Source organism: Benincasa hispida, chromosome 10 (genome assembly GCF_009727055.1).
Source record: "Benincasa hispida cultivar B227 chromosome 10, ASM972705v1, whole genome shotgun sequence".
Classification (NCBI taxonomy): Eukaryota; Viridiplantae; Streptophyta; class Magnoliopsida; order Cucurbitales; family Cucurbitaceae; genus Benincasa; species Benincasa hispida.
In genome coordinates this window covers 3897913-3905690 of record NC_052358.1, presented here as the reverse complement: position 1 = coordinate 3905690, position 7778 = coordinate 3897913, and positions in this window count along the sequence as shown.

Below are 7778 nucleotides of genomic sequence, written 5' to 3'. Positions count from 1 at the left end.
AAGTTTTGCAATTCCTAATAGTGAACATTCGGAGTGGTACTCATACTTCCGACAAATGAACGGCCAAACTAAAGCAAAAAACTGATCGAAAATGGTATGTCAGTTTGGATGTCTCGTTGGCTAGGGCAAACATTCCTGAAGCTTTCGTTGAAAAATCCTCCTCCAAGCGATCTCACTTGGACTCATCTCTCTCTGATATCCCATCCAAGAGATTGATGGAGATTGTTAAAAATGTGCTCGTTGTCCAATCCACCTTTCATGTTGGTGATTCCAATCAGCCGATGGTTCTTGGGATGGCTCTACTGTAAAGAATGTTGATGATGACGCGACTAAGCCTCCCATGAGTTTTGTTGATGATTAGAATCTAGTAAGTACTTTTGGTGCTGAAGAAGGTATAACGGTTCCCTCTATCACTTTCTCTTCTGATATTAAATCTATTCCTATTTTGTGTCTCGTCGGGTCTGAGACTGTTGGTGATTCTATTGCTGGTCTCGATGCATCTAACATTGTTGTTGATACTGATGTGGCCCTGATAAAGTTAATGTTGTCGCTTTAGTCAATGTTAATACTAATGCTGGTCTTGATGTTGATCCTGTTGTTGGTCCTGATGTTAATGATAATGTTGTTTTTGGTTCTACTCTTGTGATCTTTTCGTCTGCTGCTGAGAAGGCTTTTTATGTTACCCCTGATGTTACTAACACTCTCTTTAACATGGTGGATTCTATTGTTCGTTTCGACCAATGTCCTGTGAAGTCTTCTCTGGTTGCTTCTGCTCCTTGCTCTAGTGATCAGACTCTGGCTTCCTCCCCTTCTACTGATGTTGGGGTGTATGCCTAAAGCTTCATAATTTTATGTTAGTTGAAGCAATGGTTGATTAATTTTATATTACTTGTGCAATAATCCATTAACCTGAGATCCAAGGTTATCTTATGTGACTTAAACATGTATGTGGAGACATACAAGTGGATCATATTTAAGTGATAACCTAAATAATCTGTAGTATATAGATAAGTCCTTATCCTGGTAACACTACTAATACGACCCGCTTTATAGTTGTTACAATTGTTGTAATGTACTACAAATGATTTGATCCTAATCATTCATGGAGATATGTGAGCAGGGATATCTTATACAAAAGAGTTTGTATGAAGATCGAACCACGAAATATTAAGTTTCTCTTTATAACGTCGTTGTTAGAAGAGACTTACATTTCACCAAGATGACCATAGGTAACTTGACCTTAATCCTGAGTGAGTTGTGAACTCCTACCTATGAGGATGATTCTTTGATTTATATGGGTGAGATTGGCCAGATTCGCCAACTCAATAAGCCTATCATTTTGGGGACTCGTATGATTAAGAAACTAGAAACATAGCTACACAAGAAAGAATTCACTTCTTCCCTATAGTTAGGGTAAAAAGATAAATTGCTCCCTTAGGGGCTGATTCCAGGGCTTGAACAATTAGGGGTTCGGCCATAGTTGGACATGACTAATTGTTCATTAAAGTGATCAATGGTACTTAAATAGTTAGATGTAACTATAGGGGTAAAATGATAATTTGACCCAACTGTACTTACGAGCAATTTGTGAAGGGTCAACGCATTGTTGATTGGTTATATCCAATGGACACATCAATATATCTATAGTGCGAAGAGTTCGATTGTCGGTCTTTAGTGGAGTGACCGGTAGTTAATGAATGTTGATTAGTTTGATTAAAATAGTTTAATCAATTAATCTCGTATCATTGGAGCTTCAATCTATAGATCCATAAGGTCCCCTCGTTAGCTCAATGAAGACTGATGGGAATAAAATTAGTTTTGGTGTGATTTGAATTGTTCAAACTAATTAAAGAAAATTAATTATATAAGATACAGTTAAATAATGTATATTGATACATTATATATATAATGTATGTTGATAAATTTTTTATGAGAGAAATAAATATTTGAATATGGTTCAATTATTAATTATATGAATATGATTCATATAAAAACTATATGTTAAATTTAGTGTGAATGATTCATATAAAATTTATATAGTTTTATGAGAGAACATGTTTGAATATGATTCAAATATTAATTATATGAATATGATTCATACAAAAACTATATGTTAAAATTTAATGTGAATATGATTCATATTAAATTTATGAGATAAATAAATATTTGAACATGATTCAAATATTAATTATGTGAATATGATTCATATAGAAACTATATATTAAACTTAATATGAATATGATTCATACTAAATTTATATAGTTTGATAAGAGGGGTTGTTATCTGAATGTGATTCAAATATTAAATTATATGAATGTAATTTATATAAAAACCATAGGTTATATTATATGTGATATAACATATAGTTTAATATCTGTATATATTAAGTAAGTTAATATATATATATCTTATTATTAAAATTCAAATTTTTTTAATTTGAATTTAATGAAATTAAAGAGGAGGGAGTTGTAACTCCCTCACCCATGATTTTCTCAAACTCCCAATAAACTAAAAGAAAAAAAAAACAGAGAGGGGGGATGTAAAATGTACTCTATTGATCTCCTCTTTTCTTCTCGTTCTCTATGTGAAAAATAGGACTCTGCAGAAAATGGTTTTCTCAGAAAGATCTCTCAAGCTCTCTTCTCCTCCCTTACCAAAGTTGAGTGCAAGCCCATAACTCTGCACGATTCTCGTCCTTGAGAATAACGAGGAAGATCCATTGGTAGTGTCCATTCCTGTGTTTGTGGACACCGAGTTCATGAGATCGGGAGAATACAGTGCATTATGGAGAGGAACATGAAGAATAGATCTTCAACAGGCATGTGATATCCTAACCCTTCTTCTTCTTCTTGTACAGTAGAAAGTATATTTAATTAGTTTTGTTTATCCTATGTTTCCATCCTTTAATTATTGTTCTGTAAAATTAAAATTGGGACACAATCTCTTCTGCTGCAGGGAATTTTAATCCCTTTAACTGATACTAATGGCAAGCAATCTGTCTCTGGCTCGAGTTCCTCTAAGTCAGTTTCCACTGGTAATAATGTTCCTCTTGCCCAGTTGGGCAAGCTGAAGAAGATGGCCTCTATGGATGTCCTTGTTAATTGTGGCCCTACTACCCATACCCACTCAAAAAGAACTACCTCTAAGGAGAAACACCCAAACTTTGATTCTGATCCTTCTTGCAAATTTCTATTTCTAGCAGTGAAGATGATATTGTTGTTGTCAGAGACAAGCCTCGCACAAGATTTGGTCATCGTAAAATTCCACCTAATGTCCCTTTTGTACCTATTGATACGACACCACTTTTTTATGTCATATTCTAGAAAAAGAAAGGATCCAAGGCAAGGAGCTCTCCATTTCTAAGAAGACTGTGTCCAGAATCTGGTCGAATATCCTTTCATAGCGAAGAAAATGTTCTGAGATGGAAGTATGTGGTGTAGAGGTATATTGCTAATGAGAAGGTCTTGTCTGACCAGACTAAGTCCTGTTTGGAAATTATGGACCTCCTTCAATGTGCTGAGCTTCTCAAAACTATTGTAGACCTCGGTCCCTTTTATCCTCAGTTGTTGAGGGAGTTCATCGTCAATCTCCCTTCCAAGTTCAATGATCCCAACTCTCTTTATTATCAGAAGGTCAATATCAGAGGCACTTGTTTCACCATTTCTCCTACTGTCATTAATGCTTATTTAGGGCGTGTTGCTCCCCCTTCTCTTGTTAAGCCTCATCCCTCCATTGAGAATCTTGTTGTTAAGCTTACAGGTGGTAGTCGATCTGAGTGGCCTTCTTCTGGTCAATTGTTTGCCTCCACCCTCAATGTGAAGTATGCTATTTTGTTTCGAATTGGGATTGCTAACTAGTGTCCTTCGACTCATGGATCCAGTCTTTCTCCTTCTCTGGCCAGTCATTTGTATCAGATTGGAAAGTTGTCTACGTTTGATTTGGGGTGTTTGTGTTTAATCAACTTCTTCGACATATTAACTCTTTTGTGATCAAGCTACCTATCTATTTCCTGCACTTAATTTTTGATATTTTGCTATCTCAATGCCCTACCATCCTTGGTCTGAATGATGTTTCTAGCCCTACTCCTAAGTTCTCAGTTACAAGATTTTTTGGGGTTCTCACGTCCTTGACATTGTGCATAACATCCATCCTCTCAAAAGTTCTAACATTCCTCTCCTTGAGGATTTTTCAGGTTCCAGAAGGTGGTTTATTGATTCCTTCTAAGCTTAGGATTCGCATCTTTCACATTTTGGTCTCTGAGTGTCATACCTTGAGTGTTGTTATTCGTGATCTGACTGGCCATTATGCTTAAATTGATGTGTTAGTCCATCTCCTAAGTGTGGTGTTTCCATGGTTTGATGATACCTCATCTTGTCAGCCCCCGCCGTCTGGTTGATTTTCTTCTTAGCAAAAAGGAAAATGTGAGGTTGCTTTCGTTTTGGTTTTTTTTTTTTTTTTTTTTTTGTTATGGTGGTCTTCTTTTTTGTTTTGGGTTGTTCTTATTATTGATCTTTTTCAGTTTGGTTGTTGCTTTGGTTATATCTCGAAATTTAATTTGATTAATATGAAATGGTGTGTTTTGTTTCTTTCTCCTAGTTTGTCTGGTTGGTTTGCCAATAAAAGAAAATTTTATGCCAAAGAAGGAGCTTATTACATTATTGGTTGGCGAATAATATTTTCTTTTCTTATGTTGGATATTATGTTGCTTACTTGTTGTGAAGATTCTTTCCTTATTGGTGGCAAGTTTGTTGGGGTGATCTTTTCCTTATTTGTGTTGTTGTCATTAATGGTTCTCTTGCCTTTTGCTTTTATTTGTACCTTCTGCGTGATTTTTAGGGTAAGTCATTTTTTTTTTATAAGAGGTGCACTAATTGACAATAATTCATTTTTCTTATAAGAGGTGCACTAATTGACACTAATCCAGCATAAGGTTCTTGCATTTGGGTTGTTGTTGTTCTTTAAAAAAAGAAAAAGAAAAAAAACATACCTATTCTTTGAAGCTTGGGTTGTCCAAGTAGGCTCGATATAGTTCTGTGAGAGAGTGCCGATTGAGCATTTCTTCAACCAGTAGATGAAAAGGGGGTGAAATCATTGATGTGGCATTAGATTTAGAAGGAGCCTAAATCTGTAGAATCATCGTAGTAATATCGGTGTTAGGGGGGAGCTCAACTTGCTCACTAGTATTCAAAAATGAGTAAACTGACTCTATATAATCTTAGTTGAAGGGTATATTGAAAAACCTCGTGGATCTCTTTTCACTCAAGCGGAAAGCCTCCCAAACGTAAGTGTGATTTCACCGAACTAGGTTAACAACTCTATGTGTGCATCTCTCTTACTATTTACTTATGTCCCTTTTGCTTTAACTCTTGTCACTAATATCTATACTAGCTTGTGGTAGTCTTGTGATTCACTCTTTTCCACTCAATACAAATGACTTTTGGACCCATTAAGAAAAATGTTCTACTAATTAAACAATTGGCACCCAAAAAAAATACCCACTTCCATTCACATATTAGTTTTCTCGTAACATTTAGTGAAAGTATACATTATTTGTTATAAAGAATAATAAGACATAAAAAGATAAAACTAACAAATTTAAACAGTTAAAAGATCAAATATAATAATAGAAAAAAGCCATGAATATACCCTAGAACTAGAAGGAAAAAACACAAGACCAGTAAAAATAGAAGGGTACCATAATTTTACGTTGACAAAATTGCATATTGAAATGAATGTCTCAACAAGAAATTGCAGCATTTTAACGGAAACATAGTTGAAGGGATTTAATTTATAAGTCTCCGAAGTACGAACCAACATATGGGTATGCCTTTTAATTTAGACCCTAAAATTGGAAGACGAAAATCAAATTTCCAATAATGGTGTTATTTCCTAATTGGTTGATTTCATGCTCGTTTTTCTGATCTTTATTTAAAAGTAGAGAATAATCAATGGAAAAATAAAAGATAAAAACTACTTAAGATCTTGTCCGAAAACGATTTTGTTTTTCTGTTTTTCGTTTTTATTTTTGTTTTCTACCTTTTTTTTTTTACTTTTATTTTTTATTTTTGCTTGTTTCCCTCCCTATTTTCCTTACCATGGTTTTCACTTCTTAATATGAATTCGAATCTTTATTTTTTTAAAATTTTCTTTTTTCATTTTTTTTTTGATAATTTTCAAAATTTTTCCTAGGGTAGAAAGTGAATAACAAAACAAATAAACTTCTTATAGTTGAAATAATGTTTATAAGCATAATTTTTAAAACCAAATGATTATCAAACAAGTTTTAGAAATCGTTTGATATTCAATTATTTTTTTATTTTTGGTTTTTAGTTTTTAATTTTTAAAAATGAGTATGATTCACAATTCAGTTTTTTTTATTATTATTATTATTTTAAAAACGTTTTTAAAATTTTAAGGAATACTGAAAACGAAAAAAATCGTTTTTAAAAATCAGTTTTTGTTTTTCAAGAATGTGCGCGCTTTTAGTAACAAAATCGATATGATAAAAGTTAACAAAATGGCTCTGGTCCATCGGTTCGGCCCCAATTCCAACAATATAGTTTAGTTTTATTTTTTTTTCCAGTACATAATAATATTTTCTATTTTTTAATGGAATCTAAGGGTAAATATGAAATAATTTTGAAAATAATTTTTTACGCATCAATTCTAAATCAAAATTAAAAGTTTAAATTATAACAAATATTCATAAAATTAATTTTAAAATATTAGAATAGCACGAATCTATATAAGATGGTGGATTATTTATGTGTGACACAACTTTAATAGAAGGATACGTCTTTTCTCAAAATACACAACTTCATACTACTAAAATAAATATAACTATTTAAGTTACCACAAATAGACTATAAAAATAAAGAGAATTATTCTCTCAAATCTCAATCTTTTTTTATATACAATTACAATTATTCGCACATTGAAGTGTTTATTGAGTTTTGTGATTAAAGCATTCACGGATTATTGATTTAATCTATCTTTAGAGTCAATTTTTCCTAACCCTTGGGAGCATTGAGAGGGAACAAAATTGTCACCAGGATCAGGATACTATGAATTTGTTAGGTAATTTTTAAATTTTTTTTTATATAGTTTCCTTATTCTGCTATATTTTACAAAAATGAAACTATTGTCTTATTATCAATATATTTACTTTTGTTAATTTTCTTCATTTTATTTATGATTAATCAATACATTTAAAATATTGATATTGTTTCATCGATATGAATTTTTTTAAAAAAATAATAATAAATAATATATAAAAAGGTAATCTATAGATGTGAATAATGATATATAGTAACATTTTACTATATTTAAAAATAAGTTAGTTCATTTTTTCTAAATTTAAAAATAATCATTTTCTTCCAAAATAGTCTAAATAAATAAGCAAATTATATAATTATTCAACATTCCTATTTCTTTTTTAAAAATAAAAAATAAAAGAAAAAAGAAAAAGAAAAAGAAATAGGAATGTTTTTTTTATATATATATAACAAAAATAGCCTAATGGGTTATTATTTTACCCTAAATTCTAAAGTCTTGTCCAATTTACTCGTTTAGGCCTCTTATTGTTCAATGTTTTTCAAAAATATATATATAATAATAATACCAAAAGACACGTATAAGGGAAATTTTCTCATATCACGCTTGGTTATGAACTTTCCAAAACGAGTTTCTTTTCCAAACATACACAAGAAAAGTTTTTCCAAACATTCAAAAATCGATTCCTCGTAATGAAAGCAAGAATCAATAAGAAATTTTAAAGG